This window comes from Ailuropoda melanoleuca, chromosome 8, assembly GCF_002007445.2.
Source record: "Ailuropoda melanoleuca isolate Jingjing chromosome 8, ASM200744v2, whole genome shotgun sequence".
Lineage (NCBI taxonomy): Eukaryota > Metazoa > Chordata > Mammalia > Carnivora > Ursidae > Ailuropoda > Ailuropoda melanoleuca.
This window is the reverse complement of record NC_048225.1, coordinates 85635006-85656781: the sequence shown is the minus strand read 5'-3', so window position 1 is coordinate 85656781 and position 21776 is coordinate 85635006. Positions and strand designations below refer to the sequence as shown.

At 43.2% G+C, this 21776-nt stretch overlaps 1 long non-coding RNA gene across 2 annotated transcripts in view; it reads left to right on the top strand.

Annotated features, from left to right (window-relative positions):
• LOC117803424 overlaps positions 1-21776 on the top strand; it is a 45258-nt gene that overhangs the window by 13187 nt on the left and 10295 nt on the right. For both annotated transcript variants that reach the window (XR_004627276.1, XR_004627277.1), the window contains exon 2: positions 17627-17699. This is a non-coding gene — a long non-coding RNA (uncharacterized LOC117803424). The remainder of the gene's footprint in view (positions 1-17626; positions 17700-21776) is intronic.

Here is a 21776-nt window from a genome sequence, read left to right as displayed (position 1 = left end):
ACATTTCTGTCTGACTGCTAAGTTCCATTTGACTGTTCTGCCAGCATCCCATCCCCAAAATATGTCCCAAAGCAAATCCATCATGTTCCCCACCAAGTCTGTCTTCTCTGGATGACACTGTTTCTGTTCACGATCACACCATTCTCCCAGGCTAGGCTCAGAACCACAGCCATCTTTGAATGTACCCTCCCTCGTTAGCTGTGAGAGAAGTTCACAAGTTCTCCCAGCTCTGCTTTTATTCTTCCAATACTACCACCACTATCAGTACCAGAGTTCAGATCCCATTCTGGAAACTTCCTGATTAATGTCTTCTTCCTTTGTTCACCTGTGGCTTTTTCTTACAGTGGCTCTGGGAGGTTGAAACCATATTATTCTTTAGCTCAGAATCTTTCATGATTTTTATTGCCTACTAAAAGATTCTGCACTCAATTCCAGTGTGTGTGTGTGTGTGTGTGTGTGTGTGTGTAGGGGGTGGGGAAGTTCTTACCCACACCACCAAGAATTCCCTAACACCAACTGGGTGTCCTACAATTCAACTCATTTCTAACACTGTCTACTCAGAGACAGTATTAGACTCCACAGGTTGAGGACTCAGTCCCTCAAGACGGCTCTCCACTTCACACGCCAATTGCAAGTCCAGATTGTCACCTGTACTTCTGACAGACTGGCTACAAATAAGAAGTTCTCGTGACTTTCAACTTGCATTTGATTACTTTGCTAGAGCAGCTTACAGAACTCAGGAAACCAGTTTACTCACTAGATTACCAGTTTATTAGAAAGGATATTAAAGGATACCAGTCAACAGCCAGATGAAGAGATATAAAGTACAAGGTCCTGAACAAAGGAATCTCAGTCCTTGTGGAGTTTGGGGCCAGATGTTGGCACTTGGAAGTGTTCTGATTCATCAACCCATAGGTTCTCTGAACCCCATCCTTTCAATTTTTTATGGGGACTTCATTACATAGTCATGACTGATTAAATCATTGGCAATTGGCAATTGAACTCAATCTCTGGTCCTCTCCCCTCCCTGGGGGAGGTAGGGATGGGACTGAAAGTTCCAACCTTCTAATCTTGTGGTTGGCTCCTCTGGCTACCCAACTCTATACTTTGGATACGTAGGGCTTTCTAAAAGTTACCTCATTAACATAATAAAAATACCTTTATTGTGTTCATCACTGAGGAAATGTCAAGGGTTTTAGGAGCCTTGAGTCAGAAACATGGAGGAAGACCAAATATGTATCCCCTATTATAAAGTACAATATCACACCTATTAACTAAAGTTCAAATGTATAAAATTCAAAGTCAGATGTACGAGACCTTCCATAACCATATTGCATATTATTTGTCTACCCTAATACCAAATAATCCTTTGAAAAGGCTCTGCTATTCACAGGGCTGACTTACCTATTGGGCACAGGAGGCACAATGCCTAGGGCCCACAAAGCATTTTGGGGTCCATAAAATGTTTTCATTTCTTTCGAATCAGAACAACAAAAAATATTTTCCAGCTTGGATTATATTCGTATTTATATCAACACAGTTATAAAACATAATTTGACATATATTCTGTGGAGGAAGGAGCCAATGAAAGCCAAAGTGCCTGGGGATCATGAAAGTCATAAAGCTGCCCTGGCTCTTCACTCATTCAACCAATGAATATTAATTAAGCTCCTACTGTTTTCCAGGCACCAAGCAATGGTCTCTGTCATCAGAAACTTTAGATGTAACTGCTAGAGACAGACAAGTAAACATATCAACATAATGACTGTAAACTATGATACGTGTTATAATTTAAAAGAAGGGACACTGAGAGAGAGAGAGAACAGTGGCAGGAAGGAGTCCACTTGCAGATGTGGTGGTCAGAGAGGGTCTCTTCTGAGGAAGTGATGTAGAACTTGGGAGTTGAAGGATGAGAAGGAGCCAGTCCTCCAGAGAGAAGTGGGAAGAGCATTCCTGCAGAATCTCTGGGTGAGACGTGGAAATCCGTGTTGTTGCTGTTTTCTGGGTGCTTCAAATGAAGGAGCTTCTGGTCTTGATGATGTCCTGTCTTTGTCAAATGACAAGACAAAAACAACTTAGGAACGAGTTTGATGTCTTTTATTCAGGGGGAAACAGTCCATGGATTGGGTCAGTGCAGTGCCTCACAAGCAGTGGAATACGCTTCCCAAGAGATGTTGGGCAAGAGCGGGTGTTAGCATCAGAAGAGGCAACTCAGAAACAGGCCATGATTGACTAGGAGTTTGGGGATTCCCTGATAAGGGTACCAGGTCTTTTCTAGGGGAAGGTAAGCTAGCTAAAGCTGAGTCAGAGGATGGGGCTTGGTGTATGTTAGGTTTCCTTGACAGGTGTTCCCCGTAAGTGCGGGCTGACTTAGGTTTAGCCTGGTGATGTGGGCAGGGCTGCTCGCGTGGCCTCCGTTTGGTGGGTCCCCACATCCAAATCAACTTTATCATCCTCAAGCACAATTTAAGCCCTTCTGCTTCCAGGGTTTGTTCATACTCCTTCCTCCTCTTAAAATTCCTTCTCCTCTGCCTTCCATCCTCTGTTTCTCCTTTATTCTTTAAGATTATATTTCTTTATTTGACAGAGAGAGAGTGTGTGCACACACAAGAAGGGGGAGCAGCAGGCAGAGGCAGAGGGAGAAGCAGGGTCCCCGCTGAGCAGGAAGCCTGAGGTGGGGCTCCATCCCGGGACCCTGGAATCATGACCTGAGCTGAAGGCAGCCACTTACCCGACTGAGCTACCCAGGCACCCCCCCTTCTCTGTTTTTCAAAGCTTTATTCATCCTGCAAATCCCAGTTCAAATGCCACCACCAAGCCACTGTCTCCATGAGACGTCCTCTCACTAGACCAGCTGAAGAGATCTTGCACTCTCTGGAAGCCACAACTCACTCGGGTGTATATCATCAGCCGCCTGTCCCTTTCATCTCCCTCTCATGTCCGCTACCTGCCAGGAAATTCCTTGAAGGTAAAGAGTTTTGTATCTTAGCATTTTTGAAGTACCTCCATGGGGACCTTCACAAATTAGTAATTTACTACACATTTTCTGGCTACATGGAAAATGAATGACTGAGTCCAAGGCAGACTGTCTTAACATTGTATTCCTGCAGTCTTTCCTATATTTCCTTTTGCAGACCGGGACAGCTATGACTGTAATGAGACCTTGCATATTTAACGCGAGGCAGAGAGAGGAGGAGGAATGATGAATGAATGAGCTCAGGAAGACGTGTGTCTTCTGCAGTGACACTAATAAAGAATGTAGACTCCAACTCCAACATTTGGGACTGGAAACGAGCTACAAACAAGCAAGCAGAAAAAAGAACATGTGGGGGGCAGCGTATGCAATAAATGTAAAGATAAAAAGCTGCATGCTGCTGACGGGACAGAAACAGGGTTTGTAGGGTTTTCCATTAGGTTTGTTCTGTTTTTCTTTTTCTTGCCTTTAAAAAAAAAAAAATTAATGGGAAACCAGTCTCCGAAGATTTTTACACAATCTGGGAGTGTGTGGGTGAGACAAAGACCTTGACCTTGTAGCTGGTTCCCCAGCAGGCCTCGGATCTGAATCAGGGCTGTTCCGCGGTGAGGGTCAGTCTGGGTGCCGCTGTCAACAGCGTCTACGGGAGCGCCGTGGGGACGAGAAAGCCATCCTCCCGCTGAAACACGAGTTTAAAACATATTTTAAAACATATAGTTGTCACGCTTTTGGTTGCTGGATTCTTAAAAGATGGCAAGTGAGAGACACTTCATTCTTTCAGTCAGAAATGCAAAAGAACAGAGCACAATTCTAAAGACAAAGTAAAAAAAAAAGCCATCAGCACAGCAGGAGTTGAGCGAATGCGGTGACTCCCAGGAGGCGTTCTTGACCAACCTGTTTCAAGGTTGAGCTTTCACAAGCTGTTGAGATAGGCTGCAAATATTGCCTGGTCTCCAAAGGGTGGGAGATGGGCGTCACTTACTGAAACACGCCTGCACGACCTGCGGTGAGGTGTTGCTGGTGGGGCGGGCCTGGGGTGTGAGCGAGCAGGGCTCCCTGGGTGTAGAAAGTGACTCAGGTCAGAGGGCCTCTAGGGCAACACTGTGAGTGTCCTGGCTTGAGCGCTGCTGCTTTGGGTCCCCTGCTTGTCAGCTGCTCATTCCTGCACCAGTATTCGTTGATGGCCCCGCGGAAGGACAGATACTGTCACAGACTCTGGGTGAACAGCTGTGAATAAACAGGGCAACAGTATCTGCCCTCATGGAACTTGCATTCTAAAGGGTTAAGAATATATTCGTATATTCTAAAGATTCTAAAGACATCTCTAGATTATCAACTAAAGATAATTAGAAAGATAGCAGAGAAGAATGCCTCCTCCTATGTCAGATGGTGGTAAATAGTATGGAGGAAAGAAAGCAAGGAAGGGAAACTGGAGGAGTTATAGGGATACAATTTTATTTTATTTTTTTAATTTTTTTTATTATATTATGTTAGTCACCATACTAGGGATACAATTTTAAATGGAGTCAGCAGAGAAGGTCTCATTGAAATGGTGGCTTTTGAGTCAAATCCTGAAGAAAGTGAGAGAGTTTAACATAATGGATACTTGGGGGAAGAACATTCCAAGGAGGGGAACAGCCAGTGCAACTGCCCTGAGGCAGGGCATGTCTGGTGGGTTATGGGAATACCAAGCAGAAGGATGTGGCTGCACCAAGAGGGGGGGAAGTGTTAGGGGATGAGGTTGGAGAGATCATGGCGGACAAATCATGTAAGGCCCCAAGGACTTGGGGGCCTACGCGAGGACTTTGGCTGTGAGTGAGATGCCCTTGGACCCACTGTGTTACCTTGTAATGATTTATAAAAAGTAATATATCTTTCCTCACTCCCTTTTTCAGAGGACTCGAGTCCTCCTTCTGCAAACACTGTTTCAATATCCTCCAATTAGAGCCATCTTCTGACTTTAGTCAAGAGACTAATATTAGAGTCCAAGGAGAACTTACTGCATTCAAGTGCTAGCTTACTCAGTTTCACGCCTGAGGACCCCCGTCACGCCAAGGGTCTTCATCGTATATGAATGCAAATATTCTCCTTATATTTTCCCAGAATTTCCTAAGAAACAGAAATCTGCAGTAACGTCCATGGTGGGGAAAGAAAAGCACAGTTATTGTTTTTTATCAATATGTTGATCTTCTTTTTCTACACCTACAGAGATGATCGTGTGGGTTTTGTCTTTCATTCTATTAATGTGGCATATTACATGAACTGATTTTTGAGCATTAAGCCAACCTTATATAAATTCCACTTGGTGATAGCTTATAATTCTTTTTATATGTTCGTGAACTCACTTTTTAAAAATATAAGGATTTTTTTAGTCTATTTTCATGAGAGATACTGGTCTGTGGGTTTCTTTGCTTGAAATATCTTTGCCTGACTTTTAAATCAGGGTAAACTGGGCTCATAGTATGTGTTTGGAAGTGTTTCCTTATCCTCTGTTTTCGGTGTTTGTAAGTCATTACAATTATTTCTTTTTAAAAATATTTGGTAGAATTTACCAACAAATCCATTTGGGCCCAACTTTGTCCTTAAATTAAATTTTTAAGTTTAAATTCAGTTTAGTTCACATATACTGTATTATTAGCTTCAGGGGTAGAATTTAGTGATTTATCAGTTTCATACAACACCCAGTGCTCATTACATCAAGTGCCCTCCTTAATGCCCATCACCCAGTTACACCATCCCCTCACCCACCTCCCCTCCAACAACCCTCAGTTTGTTTCCTGTAAAGAGTCTCTTATGGTTTGTCTCCCTCTCTGTTTTCCTCTTATTTTATTTTTCCTTCCCTTCCCCTATGTTCATCTGTTTTGTTTCTTAAATTCCACATATGAGTGATATCATACAGTATTTGTCTTTCTCTGACTGACTTATTTCACTTAGCATAACACCCTCTGATTCCATCCATGTCATTGCAAATGGCAAGATTTCATTCTTTTTGATGGCTGAGTAATATTCCATTATATATCTGTATGTATAGATACGTATGTATATGTATATCTATATGTATGTATCTATATGTATAGATATAGATATATATGTGGGAATATGTTAAATTACTAATTCAATTTTTTACTTAATATTCTATTCAGATTTTCTGTTCCTTCTTGAGTTAGTTTAGGTAATTTGTCTCTTTCTAGAAATTTGTCCATTTCACATAAGTTGTCTGATTTGATACAAAGTAGTTCATAATAGTCTCTTAAAATCCTTTAATTTATTTGTAGGTTTGGCAGTAAAAAAATTTTCCTCTGTTTTTCTGACTTTGATAATTCCTGTCTTCTCATCCTATATCTTGGTCAGTCTAGCTAAAGATTTATCAATTTTGTTGATCTTCATTGATCAATCTTCATTGATTTTTTCTCTATTATTTTTCTGTTTTCTACTTCATTGTTTTCTAAATATTTGGATTTAGTTAATTCCTCTATTTCTTATGGTGGATGTTTAAGTAATTAATTGAAGATCTTTATTCTGTTATAATGGAGGCATTTATAGCTATATATTTCCCTCCAATCACAGCATTAGCTACAACCCATAAAATTTTATATGTTGACTTTTCATTTTCATTCAGCTCAAAATATTTTTAAAATGTCCTTCTGGTGTTTTTGTTTGGCAAGTGAGTTATTAAAAAGGGTTTTCTTTAATTTCCGAGTATTTGCTAACTCCCCTCCCAATTTCCTTCTGTTGTTGATTTCTACTTTAATTGCATTGTAGCTAGAGAACACATTGTATGATTTCAAACCTTTTAAATTTATTGAAACTTGCTTTATGGACTAACATACAGTCTAACATAGGCCCATTCTGGAGAATGTTCCATGTGTGTTTGAAAAGAATGTCTGTTCTGCTGTCATTGGGTGGAATGTTTTATAAATACCAGCTAGGTCAAGTGTTATTTACATTTTCTATATGCTTGCTGATTTTCTGTCTAATCGTTCTATCAGTTATTGAGAGTGGAGTATTAAAGTGTCCAACTGTCATTTTTGAACACCGTCATCTCTGGCTTAGGTTCTTGTAATAGCTTAGCACTCCCTGTCCACCCTCCCTGTCTTCTTTTTCTCCATAGCACTTACCATCATCTAACCTAGTATGTATTTTATTTATATGCTAGAATATATAGGTCCCATGATAGCAGGGATTTTTGTCATTTCTCATCACTGCTGTGTTTCTGGCACCTTTAACAGTGCCTAACACATATTAGTCACACACAAATATTGGTTGGATGAATAAAGATATTACAAAATAAATGGCACCCCTTATTCTCTTGGGCGAGTGCAAAACTCATCCCCACCAGCTGGAGATCTGAAATGGGTCAGTACCGGCGGGAATACTGAGATAGATTCAAGGCAAAGGGTGGGAGATATAACGGGTACCTACGCTTTTGGCCACAAATGGAGACTCTCCCTCTCCCCATATGCTTGTCCTTTGGATTTATCTCTCCTTGCATTTCCTAGTCATAAAATTGGTAGGCACTCAAGAATCAAGACTACATGTAGGTTTTGAGGAACTAGGCCACCGTGCTTGATTTTGATCCTGGCTATTTGGCTTCCTTCTCCAGGCAAATGAATCCCACTGACATCAGGTGGCCCTATGTAGCTCATTGCGGGTTAATTCCCAAGTGGAGAGGGCAAGGTGGGGCTAAAACTTCAGAGTAATAAACAGAATGGTTTTCTCCTTCATATAGGTTTCCATCCTGAAGCTGGGAGAGGTGGGTGGCTGGTCCAAGGTGGGGTGTTCAGGATCCCAGCCAAATACCATTCCATCCTGGCATGATTGAAACTATCTCCTCGGATGTACACCTGAGACAGCTTTGAACTTTCATGTTTCTCCGGCTTTGGAGGGCTATATTATCCAACAACATAAAAAAAAAAAACACCCAATATTTATTGAGTGCTTGGCATATGATATGAGATATTTTATATGTATCTGGCATATTAGATACTTTACATGTCTATATGCTTAATCAGTGCAAAATAAAAGATTGACTAATTTTTTTTTTCTTTTACTCATTAAAGTTAGGCCTAAGTTTTGTGGACTGTTCTTATAACCAACAGGAGCTCAGAGGAGGGTCTGGGCTGGAAAAACCAATTTGGGCACCATGTATAAGTACATGATAATTAAAGCTGTAAGAATAGATAATACGCCTGAGAGAATGGGAGGAGGAGAGCACCTAGGTCAAAACTTAGAGGAATTTAACTCTTAATGGCTGAGTAGAAGATAATGAGCCTGAAGAGAAAGAGGAGCCTCCAGAAAGGTAGGAGGGCAAGTGGGAGGATATTATATACAGGAAAATATTTGTCAGCTTTCTGAAAACTTACTGTTCTCATGACACTCCTTGCTTTGGGGGAGTCTAACTCTTAGTAAAGTATCTGTCATTTCATTGTGCATTCTCTTTAAGCGGATGATCTTGAAAGTGTTCTTGACACTAGACAAATAGTTCAGCCAGAGGTATCTAGAACACTGGAAGGATGAAGAGTTTTGTGTTATTAAGATGCTGTGTATTCATCAAAATTACTTTACTCCAATTCTTGTGTCCCCCTGTAAGTGGGACATACCCTTTCCATGGCCCTATTATCCATCTGTAACTTTGGCATTCTAGTACTAATCTGAATACTTGATATCAGTGAAACATGACAAACAAGGATTGTACAAATAAAGTTGATTTATTAGTGCAGCATTCCCAGTAGTCAAATTATTTCTTACTTTTGTTTTTAATGTTTGTGGCAGTAAATTCTCAATGAATTTTTATTTTATTGCTTTTGACTCAGTAACAAATGTCTTTGTAAGAGTACTATTTTATTTGGTTCATCCACTCACTCCTCTGTCCACAAAATATATATTTAGTGCCTACTACATGCCAGATGCTGGAAGAGTTAAGATACACCAGGCATAGTTCTCCAGCTTTGGTGTGCATCAGAACCACCTGGCGAACTGGTTAAAAATACATGTGCCCCAATCTCACCCCTCATATTCAGCAGGGCCACAGTAGTTTCCAGGAGCTTCCACAAGCTCTCCATGTGATTATGAGGCACAAAAAAGTTTTAGAACTATTGGTATGTAAAAAAATTTAGTGAGAAACTTAAATGTAATAGAGTGTAAGAGGTGTCAAATAGAAGTGTGCATGGGGTAGAGTGTCTATTAAATTTTATTATATTCATATCTTACTATAGCAGTCGACTGTACCTTCAACGATATTATTACAGTTTTCAACTATAATGGAATTTTGTGTTAGGGCTTTAAAGCCTTAGAAGTATGACTTAGTTTCCTTAATATTGGAGAAATGTTTAATGTCTTGATAAATGATCATAAAGGGAAGAGAATGTTCTACACATAAAAGTGTCATGATATTTGTGTATGTAACTTACTTTAGTAGGAATGAGGAAAGCATCTGGCAGTTCCTACTTGAATCCCAGGGAGCCTATTATATGGTCATTATGGGATTGGACCCCTCTTAAATCAAACTGTTCTTTCCTTTTCTTTTTTTCCTTTGTCTACTACATTCTTTGGCAGCCTGTTGATACAACAGGTTCAAACAGCATTGCAGGAATATTCATAGCAGTTTCTACTAAAACCCCAGCAATGATGCCATGTGCAAAACTCTGAGTCTTACACTGAGGGAAACAAGCTTTCTTTTAAAGAACAGTTAGTGTTTTCTTCTTCAAAGAAGGTGCTCATTCACCATGCCGCTCACAAGGAAACTTCTACTGTGGGAGACAGAGCAGCTCTGCTTTATTGTAGAGAACCTGGGTTGTTCTTGGATTGTAAAACTTAATAGGAGTGCCTGGGTGGCTCAGTGAGTTAAGCATCAGACTCTTGATTTCAGCTCAGGTCATGATCTCAGGGTCGTGAGATCGAGCCCAACATCGGGCTCCGTGCTCAGTGCAGACTCTGCTGGAGATTCTCTCTCCCTCTGTCCCTCTCCCTGCTCTTGCACAAGCACCCTCTCTCTAAAATAAATAAATAAATCTTTAAAAAAAAAACTTACTAGGAAGAGATGTGGATTAGAAGCAACTATTTAACAAATCTAATACAAAAATTGAGTGAAAACAGCACAGAGAATTAGAAAAAAAAGTTCTATAATTCCTTCAAAATGCTGCTTCAAAAGGTGTCTTCATTTCTTGAATTAGCTTCAAGAAGTGTGAAGTGTTCACCAATCGCCAACATTCCTGATCTTCCTCTCCTCCTTGGGCCCACAGATAGGCTGCGCTTTTCAGCCTCCTTTGCAGGCTATATGGCCATGTGACTAAGTTCTAGCCAAGGGAATGTGAGTGAAAGTGACACAATATACACCTCTTCTAGGCTTGACCATGAGAACGTCCCACCATGGTTCTCCATGCACCTTCTCTGTTAGCTGGATAATGACACCCAGGCAACCTTGAAAACCGCAAGTTGAAAATTGCAGGGCCTCTGTTAGCCTGGGCTCTTAAATAACTGTATGGAGCAAAGAAATCCCACCCCTAGTCTTCCCCATCTCAATACCAATGGGCTTTGAGAGAGAAATAAGCTTCCACTCTTCTAAGCCTCTTAAATGGTGGGGCTTGTCTGCAACTGCAGTTAGCCTACTTTAACTAATATAGGATATAAGGATATAGGTAAGTCTATACTATGAGAACATGCACTGGCCTATTATTTCTGGATCCAGCAGAGGTGGTTTTTACCACAATCCCCCACTGAGAAAACCGTCTAGAAAAGAATCCTCTGACTCCAGGAGGCAGTTCTTAGGCTGTTGGGACTATTCTAGTTCTGCAAAGACAATTCAAAAGCTAATATTTCTCTTGGCCTGTGAGACATGGTGCTAGCAGCACACAGAATAAAAAAACTACTGAGAAATTCTAACTCCAGAATTTGGAGCAAACAAAATTGGATAGAACGAAACCAGGGGCACAGACACAACAGAGTCCAAATGCAGCAGAGACAGAACTAGAATGCAGAACCATCTTCTAGGCCCCTTACTTTCACCTGCCACAGACGGGCATATGCTGTCATTAAAATCTAAGAGAAAATCCTCCTGGTGTTTAAATGTTTTACTGTATGGAAGTCAGATAGCAAATTGCACAATGTTCAAAGTCTTATCAGTTAGGAAGAGAGAGTTTTGCCTTCCCTTTTAAGATGATGACGAGCTCTTTCTAAACATCTCCTCTCTCCCGTGGAAGCCAGCCTCTCACACACCAACACCTTACCCACTGAGTGATCACTTTCCACTGGGTAGTTATTTATAGTAATGCCCATTCCAAATATAATCTCAGTGGATATAGAAACTATTTAAGAATTTGCAACCCGACTTTATTTTTAATTTTGCTGTCATTCTTATCCAAAATATTCCTCTGTTAAAAAGAGACAGTAGGCCAAAATGGAGTCACTTATGCTAAGCCTCACATCACCAAACCCAGAATTACTACTTAACTTAATTACAGTTTCAGCCTCTCCCCAGAATGAAATCTTAAACCAGTCAATCTGAAATTACCTGGTCAGCACAAGTGGGCTAATCTGCCTGATAGTTCCCTGCCATCCCGTAAAGAAAGGTGACCTTAAAATAAATTTTGGGGTGGGGGGGCACCTGGGTGGCTCAGTCGGTGCAGCATCTGCCTTCAGCTCAGGTCATGATCTCAGGGTCCTGGGATCGAGCCCCACATTGGGAGTCTGCTTCTCCCTCTTCCTCTAACCCTCTCCCATGCTCTCACTCTCTCTCTCTCTCTCAAATAAGTAAATAAAATCTTTTAAAAAGGAGATCTTTTAAAAGAAAGATTTTAAAATCTTTTTTTTAAAAAAGGAACTTAAAAAAATAAAATAATTTTTTTAATTGTGTGAAATGGTAACCAAGCTGCAGATGATACTTCCAATTATTATTTTTGAACATTTGGCCATTGACAATTTTGAAAAACTTAAGGAAGTGCCCTGTGGAGCCCTGGTTCTTAATGGTTCCCCTTAAGAAGCTGTTTGATGATGCACATTAACTTTTGCAACAAAAGAGAAACAAAAGAAAAAAGAAAGGTGACCTGACCACAACCATTTTGCTCTATGCTAGTCTTTCTAATCCTGCTCCCTTCTGCCTGTAAGTGCCTTTCATTTTGTACAGCTCCTTGGAGCTCCTTTCTATCTGCTAGATGGGATGCTGCCTAATTCATGAATCATTGAATAAAGCCAGTAAAATCTTTAAAATTTACTCAGTCGAGTTTTGTTTTTTAACACCTCCAAGCCTTAAAACTCTTCAGCCGTTTTAGGTACCTCTCTCTCCTTCCTAGTCCGTTAAATAAAATAGCTCCCATCCACACAGCAGTTACTCAGTACCAGGCTTTGTGCATGGCCTTTACATACATTAGGTGATTAAATCTTCACAAGAGATGGACAGTATTATCATCCCATTCTGCTGACAGTAAAAAAAAAAACAACAAAAAACCAAAACTAAGGCACCAGAAGGTTAAGTGACTTGGCCAAGCTCATATAGCTAGTAAGGAGCAAAACCAGGGTTCAAGCCTGGGCACTCTGAACCCCCAAACCTCCACTGTTAACCATTGTATTATACTGCTTCTATTCATTCAGCAAATTTTTGCTCATGAAAGGCACCTCTTGGAGGAGTAGTTGATCCTTCAGAAGGTCTAATAAATAAATTCCGGTTCATCAGACGGTATCTGCACCCTTTTCTTCATCCCGGCACTTGTGGCATGTGGGAACCTCTTGCCATGGGGCTGGTGCTCGCTCTCAGAGCTACCTCCCTTCTCTGCATCTTCGCAGCTCCCTGGCATGGTGAGATCCTGGGGCTGTTGCCACAATCTTCCGGAAAAGAGAAGCTTCTTGGCTCCAGCACGTTCTTAACACTCGGGGGAAGAGCTGTGGGGCCAATCTGTCACCGTGTCTATATTTAGCCCCATCTGCCAGGAATATTTCAAGCTGCCTATTTTAGTATAAGCCGTTTTGTGCAAATGCCACTGTTCCACCACTAGTTCGTGGGAAACCAAGGGCATTAAGTGGATTTTCTGGTGTTTATGTTGAGTGTTGTGAGTTGGCCCTTCAGCCAACCTTCACATGAGCTAGGGGAGAGGATGGAGGCGGTGTTTTCCCAGGGTGTTAGTCCCAGGGGCCCACACTTTTTAGTGGCTCAAAAGTCATCCAAAAGTGGCAACTGCAGAGGGGGTGGTGGAAGTCCTGGCAGGGGAAAAGGACTATAAAAGGCCCAAGGCTCTTCCCCAGCATCCCTGAGGCAACATGATGGCCAAGCCCATTTCAGAGCTCTCCACTCCAGCTCCATAAATTACTATATAGATCCTTACAGCCTTAAGCACCCCCCTCATACAGCCTTGTGGATCTGTGTCAGTGAAAGACAAGGGCTCCCATAAACTGAGGACTTCTCTTGTGCCAGTTTTCAGCTGGCTTGGACATGCACCATTTGTTTTGTCCATATGGCATCCCTGTGAGGGCAGTTCTAGGTCCAGTCCTAGTTCCACTTCACAGCTAAGGAAACTGAGGCTTAGACAGGCTGAGGGACTTGCAGAGGCAGATTTAGAACTCAGGCCCACCTAAAGCCAGACCTCAGGATCTTAACTGTTATCATCATGCCAACCCATTCTATCTGTCCTACCCACCCAGTCTCCTGGTTTTCTTCCCCCAGCTATAAACACTGGAATTTTTTGCATATATTTCCACCTCCATCTTATTGTCTAGACTCAATGCTTAACTGTATTTGAGGGGTTCCGACCACAAGTTTGTTACCCAGCCCACTGTGACTAAATACCCACTCCCAGGGTGTGTCCAGCGACAGCCCAGGGAGGTAGTGGGGCTCCGGGACTTGCCCCTGCGCTTGAGTAAATACTGGCTGGAAGAAGCAGTTGAGCAGCCTTAGGAGAGGGTGCCCCCGCTGCAGAGGTGAGTTTGATTGGAGATGTACGGAACCTGGTTTTCATCTGACTGGGGCTGCTGGGAAAGGAACTGCCCCCAGGATTGGCATGGGGCTGGGACTGAGAAGACGGACATTGGAGTGAAGTTCATTAATCCAGCTGTCCTGGGTAATTTATTAATCTTTAGAGTGGCTGAATCTAGGTGAATTCTGAATCGTTACAATAGGAAAATCTTGATGTGTGTGTGTGTGTGTATTTTTCTTTCCTAAGCACAATTCCTGAAAATAAGTATGTTTCACTAAATCACCCTAGCATGAAGGTTGGAAGAAAGTGGCTACATGCCTAGCCTTAGAAGTCACATGGTGTCCCACTGTAGTCCCATAACAGTTACAGACCAGCCTAGATTCAAGAGGAGAGAACATGGACACACTCCTCAAAGAAGAAGGATCAACGTCAATTTGTAAGAGGGGCACATGAAATGGAATATACGTTATGGTGCGTATCTTTGAAATATACAATCTTCCATACCAACTGCATTGGACTAGGGGAAGAACTTGGATTTGGAAGAAATTGGGCAAAGTGGGGTAGCTAGTATTTGAGTGCTAGAGGGCTAGCATGGCAGTGGAGAACCAAGACTCCAAGAAATTCATTCATACAGTCAACAAATGTTGAGCCTCCTTGGGTACTCACCATGAGCCAGAAACTGGGGATACACAGTGAGTAAGAGACAAGGTCCTGGCCTTCATGTAGGTTACAGTCTGGTAGGGAGACAATGACTCAAATAAATGCAGAAATGCCATTAAGGAGCTACAAAGTTGGAAAGAACATAGACAATATTGGAGAGAGTGTTTATTTTAGAAAAAGTGCTTAGGAAAGACCTCTTTGAAGTGGGGACATTTGAGCAGAGGCCTGAATGAATGGAGGGAGGGAACGAAGCATGCAAACATCTGAAGGAAGGGCAATCCAGGCTCAGGAAAGAGTAGGTATAAAGTCCCTGCAGAGGATAAGCTTGCCGTATTCAAACAGGAAGCCCAGTGTAGCTAGAGCATAGGGATTGAGATGGAGAAGGGTAGGAAATGCAGTACGAGAAGTTGCTAGTAGTTGTCCTTAATTTGAGGCAAAATCCATTTCAAAACTTTGCTTTTGTTGGTATTTGTTTCCCTAAGTGTTAGGATGGAAGGACTCATTCTCATTAGGAAGTATCCATCATTAATACAGGCTTCCTGTTTTCTAAATGCAAATGACCATGTTGCCATTGGGGGCAGAGCTGAGTGAATACAAATTTCAGAAAAATGTCTCCGACATGAATGTAGAAGCATCTGGCCACCCTCAGGGTACCTTCCCACCACTTACCGCAGCCAATCTGGTCTTTGTCAGGGCATCTTGCTATCCAGAGAGTAACTATGACAATGGAATGTGATGCTGGGGGTCTACAGCTGCCCTCTATTTGCACACAACATGTGATGCTATCGGAACACAGAATTATGAATCAGGAGAGTGTCAGCCTCTCCCTTTGTAGTGAACAAGTAATCTGCTATTTGATTCAATTAATGTTTTGTTATTGGCTTTGTTTTTTTATGACTCTCTCATAACAAGATGAGTAAGATGTTCTATAATCTATACACCATTTCCCAAATTAATTTGATGAAGACCTCTGTATTAGTTTTCTATTGCTGCTGTAACAAATTATCACAAACTTAACAGCTTAAATAACACAAAGGTATTATTATATAGTCTGTGTAGATCATAAGTTTGATGTGGGTCTCACCAGGGTAAGATCAAGTTGTCAGCATGGCCATGTTCTCTTCTCTAGGTGCAATGAGAGGATCTATCTACTTCCTTAGTCATTCTGGTTCTTGGTAGAATTGAGTTCCTTGTGGTTATAGAAGTGAGATTGTCATTTCCTTGATGGCTGAGGGCCATTCCCAGCTTCTAGAGGCTGCCTGGATTCCTTGGCTCCTGGGCTCTTCCCTTATGTTCAACGTCTGCAATGATGGGTCGAATCCCTCTCAAACTTTGCATCTCTCCTCCTTCTTCTTCTGTCTCATCTCTCTTGGACCACAGCCAAAGAAGATGTTCAACATAAGGACTCATGTGTTAGATTGGGCCCACTTGGATAATCAAGGATTATCCCCATTTCAAGGTTTGTACTCTTAGTCACATCTGCAAAGTTTCATTTGCCATGTAAGCCAACACAGTCATGGGTTCCAGGAATTAGGGTGTGGGCATCCTTAGGAGAGACATTATTCTGCCTACCACAGCCTTCGTTTCCTAACCTCCATTAACCTAGAGCTTAATGGGCTACAGTTTGGAAAGCATTGCACTGCTCAAAGGTGTCAAAAGGGCTTACTTGTAGACAGGAAGGCACTAATTATTTAGGGGCAATGACAACAGCCAAGGCCCTGGGCGAGCAGGAGACCATGCGCAGGTTGGATTTCTCCATGTGGTTGGGGATGTAGGTGCAGAGGAATAAGGTTTCAGCGATGGGTTTAACTTCTCACCTAGCCAGGGTATGAATCAGGTAGACTTTTGGATTGGCCCAATTTGTCAAGAACTTCTGACTCTTCATGCCTGAAGGGAGAGGAAGGGACAGTTTCTATACCAGGTATTTTCCCAATCACTTCCTATAATGGTCATGCTAACTTGGGAAGGTGAACCCTGCATTTGAACATGTGATGGATTCATTTGGTGTCCCACTGTGGTCCCTCCTACTGGATGGGTACATCCATCCTATAGCAGCAGTGTGCTAACAGCTCATAGTGTCCCCTTTCTCTAGAAATGACCCTTACAATTGATGGGAGATGCCTCAACTGTGAGGTCATGCTTCTGCCAACACACACACACACACACACACACACACACACCCCTTCCCAACCCACAGAAGTCTGGCCCTCATGCTTCGTGGTGGGAACATTTCTGTGATACCACTTATGCCCCAGAGTCTTCTGTGGATCATGTCTGGCTTTTTCTGAGACCACAGCCTTGCTCTACTCTTCCCTTCACTTTTCTGCTTCCCTTCTTCAGTTCCAAGTTTTTTCTGAATAAATCAATAAATCACATGTCACCAGAACTTCATCTCAGGCTCTGCTTCCAAAGAACTCAACCTAAGATGTGATAAAACGAATGCATATATCAGGACCCACAAAATGGAGGACACCTCCGTGGCCCTGCCCACATCACAAATCTGAACCTAAGTCAGCCCGCAGTTCCAGGAAGCACTTGTCAAGGACACTTAACAAACACCAATCACAATCCCCCAACTAAACTTCAGCTAACTTACCCTACCCTCGAAACTAAGGCCTGGGGGTGTCTGGGTGGCTCAGCTGATTAGGCATCTGCCTTTGGCTCAGGTCAGGGTCCCAGGGTCCTGGGATCGAGTCCCACATTGGGCTCCTTGCTCAGTGGGGAGTCTGCTTCTTCCTTTGCCTGCTGCTCCCCCTGCTTGTGCTCTCTCTGACAAATAAATTAATAAAATCTTTAAAAAAGAAGGAAGAAAAGAAAGAAAAAGGAAGGAAGGAAGGAAGGAAGGAAGAAAGAAAGAAAGAAAGAAAGAAAGAAAGAAAGAAAGAAAGAAAAAAAGAAAAGAAGACCTGCTTGCCTTGCCAGGAAATCCCTGGCTTCCTAGCCAGTCGTGCCCTGTCACGCACTGCCTCTACTAATGCTTCCTAACACTTGCTCCTGCTCGAAATCCCTTGGGAAGACTGATCCGCGGCGGTGAGACACTGCACTCTCCCAATCCATGGCTCCCTAATAACAGAGTTCTTCCTTTTTGCAGGTTCCTGGCCTAGAATCAGCCAGCACCGAGAAAAAGTCTAGAGAAGATGACGCACTGGTGCATGACCTTCCAGGTATGTGGCTGAACAAATCAAAGGAAGATTGATGGTTTATTTGCAAAAAGTCGGGGTGGGAATTCCAGGCAGGATTCTGAAGACCTGGTCTGTGGAAAAGGATGCAAAGTTGAGAATACAGTTGAAATGTAATGGTCTACGCCAGGGCCGGTTCCTTGGGGGCAAGCACTGAGCCCATCACGCTTGTGCTGTATCCCTGTGCTGGTGCAGGAGCTGACACGCGGCAGATCGGCTGCTCGTTGAATAAGTAAGTGAAAATCAAGTCGAGAGAAGCAATAGAAGGTGAGGTCTCTGAGTCAGGAGGTTAAGCAGGAGAAGGTTGGGAAAAGAGGATCCGTTCTCAGTAACACATGCGCCTTTGAACCCTTCCAAACTCCTCTGTGATCACACTTCCTGGAACCTGCTTGTAGTTCCCAGGAATCTGTGGCCACAAGCCACAGAAAAAAAAGTGAAAAAAAGGGGCATTTCCGGTCAGCCCTCCCTCCACACCCAGGCTGGAGTTCCAGCAGCTTGCTCTTGCACCTGGGCCATGCCCTGTCTTGAAGAGATCTAGCAGAGCTCTCGGTTAGGCTTAAGTTATTTTTATTAATATGTTATTCCAACTTGTATGATAAAACACGAAGTATCAATGCAATTTACTTTAGTGCTTAATAAGCACTAAACACAAATTTCTGATTCAAACACCAAACAACCAGTAAAATTTACCAACTCAGTAAAATTAAAATTAATAATAGGAATGAAATGTGACATGAGATTGTTTTTGCTAAAACCCAATCTCTCTTCATCACACAATAGGGTACTGACTGTCCAAGCCCAGGCACTTTCCAGATCAGCCCATCCCCTGGCCAGGTGCGGACAACCGCTCCTGCGCAGCTTTCCTCAATTCAAAGGACTTCTAGACCTTCCTTCTGACAAAATGCACCCTGCTGCTTCCTTTCAGCTTTCAGCAGCTATGAACGCATTTATACATTAAGTCCACCTCTATTCTTTCCTCATTAGGGGAAAATAAATAAAGCAACTTTACTTGGCATTAAGGTGATCACAAACACAAATGTGGCTGAAATCACGCAGTGATTGGATTAGACACTCAGATGTATAAGCTTGTGAGAATATATATGGATGATGTATACATATGTATGCATATATCTATATGAAATAATCATCGATGCTTAATTTTAAAATAAAACACTAAAACATGCTCTTAGAAAATGTGTGAGTCCTGGAGGAAACACGGCTGCAGGCCCAGCCGGGTCTGGAAGCCCGCCTCGTGCGTATGCTTCATCTCTCCCTCGGCGCGTTCTCTCACCCAGAAAGAGATCAAGCGCAGTGTCTTTGCCTCCCCCACTTCATGTCTAACCGTCAGATTTATTTATTCATCTCTTCTGGAATAGTCAGTCACCAACATTTATTGAGCATCTACCACAACTGCTTCTCGACTTCTTAAGAACTCTGTAGATATTATTGTTATTGTGATTCTGTTTTTAAGGTAAGAAATCTGGAGCTCAGTGGGCTTAGCTAGGAAACTTGCCGAAGCGGCGCCTGGGTGGCTCAGTCGGTGAAGCATCTGCCTTCGGCTCAGGCCATGATCCCAGGGTCGTGGCATCGAGCCCCAGGTCAGGCTCCCTGCTGAGCGGGGCACCTGCTTCTCCCTCTGCCTTGGTCCCGTCCCCCAGCTCGTGCTCACTCGTGCGGACGCTCTCACTCTCCTCTCTCTCTCTCAAATAAATAAATAAATAAATAAATTCTTTTAAAAAAAGAAAAAAAAAAAACTTGCCTAAAACAATTACTTACATCGGAGGCAGGGCTTTGATTCAGTGCTATCTGACCTCAGGCCCCACATTCCTGTTCCTCATGATATCCCCAGGGTATCAAAAAGTGCACGTAATAGGTACTCAACAAATATGTTTTGAATGAACACAAGAACAGTGACCTGGTTGCATTGTGCCAGTCTGCCTCTCCTCATAGCCTGTAGGAATTGGTCTTCCATACTGACCCTATATATTGTTCCCCTATAGGCAGCAAGGCCCTTTAGAGTAGAGGCTATAGGTCCTCACCTCAGACCCCCCTCCCCATCATGCCTGGCATAGAGTAGATGCCCAAATAGGTATTCATCTGAATTGTTTTGAACTCTTGGCCCAGCCTGGGATCTTTCTTCAAGGCCCATCTAGAATTAGAAAAAGAGACTTTGAGGAAGAGAGTGTTTCTGACAACACGTGTCACTGGCTAGCCTTGGGAAAGGAAGGGGAGGCTTTGGCAACCTCCTTCTGAGGCTTGGACTCCAAGCCCCACTAAGTAATGTAGGTAAAAGCATGTGATTTAGAAAGTAGCAAAATCCTAGAGCAGCGTGCCAAGTTCAGAGTCATTGAAGCAAGTGGCGTAAATGATGAAATTTCAAAGACAGAGATCTTTTTAGAAAAAGCCCGGGTATGCAGAAGTGACAGCATTGAGCCCTGGATTTGGGTGGAAATGAGAAGTCCTCCCCCACTCCCCCTTGTAGGAGGACCTTGGTGAGTGGCTTTTAAATGCCCTTTTAAGTCTCTGAAAAGAGCTGCCTGCTGGATCAGCAAAAGCTGGAAGGTCCTCGTGATCATTTGTAACATAATTGAGGTTTGCACATTCTTTCTGCTCAGGCTGCTCCTGGGGTCAGATAGAATGCCCCGAGGGGTGCTTCGCAGATCCATTGGGTTCACATTTCCCCCCATTACTGCCCTTGTTCTCTTGCTCGACCACAACCGCAAGGCTCTTCTTGCTCTCGCCTCATTGAACAGGAAACTTTGTTTCCTCCCAGACTCTTTGCTGCTTCCTCTCTGTGCTGTTTTCCAGCCAGTGAGAAGCCCAGGCCATTGCTGGTTTGTGGTGGGCGCTGGGCAGCTGACAGCATGACTTACCCTGTGTTCTCTCCACACCCACTTGCCTGAGAGAAGGAGTGCTTCTGAAGGAGCGCCCAGATGTCTGCTATGTTGCAAGGTGTTTTCAGGGACCAGCACCTTCCAAAGCTGGGGCATCCTTCCGTGCATCGGTGAGGCGGGGTGGAGGGAGGAAAGGAGTTGATACTTACACACGTGCCAGCCATGCCAGATACTGGACTAGGAGCCCCGTGGAATGGCTGGAATTCTCACAGCTCACAGCCCCCTGGTGGGCTCAGTACTGTCCTGGCTTTGCAAACCAGGAACCCCAGATTTGCCTGAGACACAGCTAGGACAGTAAAGAGCAAGGGCTCAAGTCTAGGTCCCTGGTCCCCAGTCTCCAAGTCCTTAAGCACCCCATAGGGACGTTAGCTTCTCTGCCCACACCCCCGCCCTGGGGAAGGGAGCTTGCTCTCCCCTCTTCCCCCCCCCCCCCCCCCCGAGTTTTTTTTTTTTTTTTTTTTTTTTTTTTTTTTTTTTTTTTTTTTTCCCCCCCCAACTCCTGAGTCATGAAGAAACTAACAAATTCATGATTTGTAAAGAGTTTTGTTCCTTAGCTCTGCTCAGATAGGCTTCAGTTCAAAACACAGTGTGCATTCATGCCGGATTCTCCAGGACACTTCCAATTTCATACGATGTTATAATTTGTAATAAATCCATTTCGTTACATTTATGATCAGTATGATTTCATTTTACACCATTTTAAGGCATTCCAAGTACAAAAATTTAGAAACCAGAAAAAAAATTGTTCTCAGATGCCATGCCCTGATTTTTGAATCAGAAAATGCTCCTCTCTGTGATGCGCGCCCCAAGAACGTGATCGTCCTCGTTCATCTATCGGCATTTTTTTAGGGAGGCAGTTCTCTGTTCCAGGTCCTGGAAATGCTGTTGTGCGCCCCTCATTGCAGCATCGCCCCAGGATATTCCAGCCCCTTCTCCAAACAGATCCTTGACCATGCGTTCTCAACCTCCCCTCCCATATGGAGACTCAAGATGCTTTTCGCAACCTTGCAGCAGATGGAACAGCTGTTCCTGCCCTGAGACTCCCTTCTCCAGCCCCCATTCCAGGGGCATGTGAGGCAAAACCCTGAGCAGACAATGAGGCTGGTTGCTTTGTGTTGGTGCCAGAAAGAAAGTCCTGCCCCTCCCAGGTGTGCCCCCCCCCCCCCCC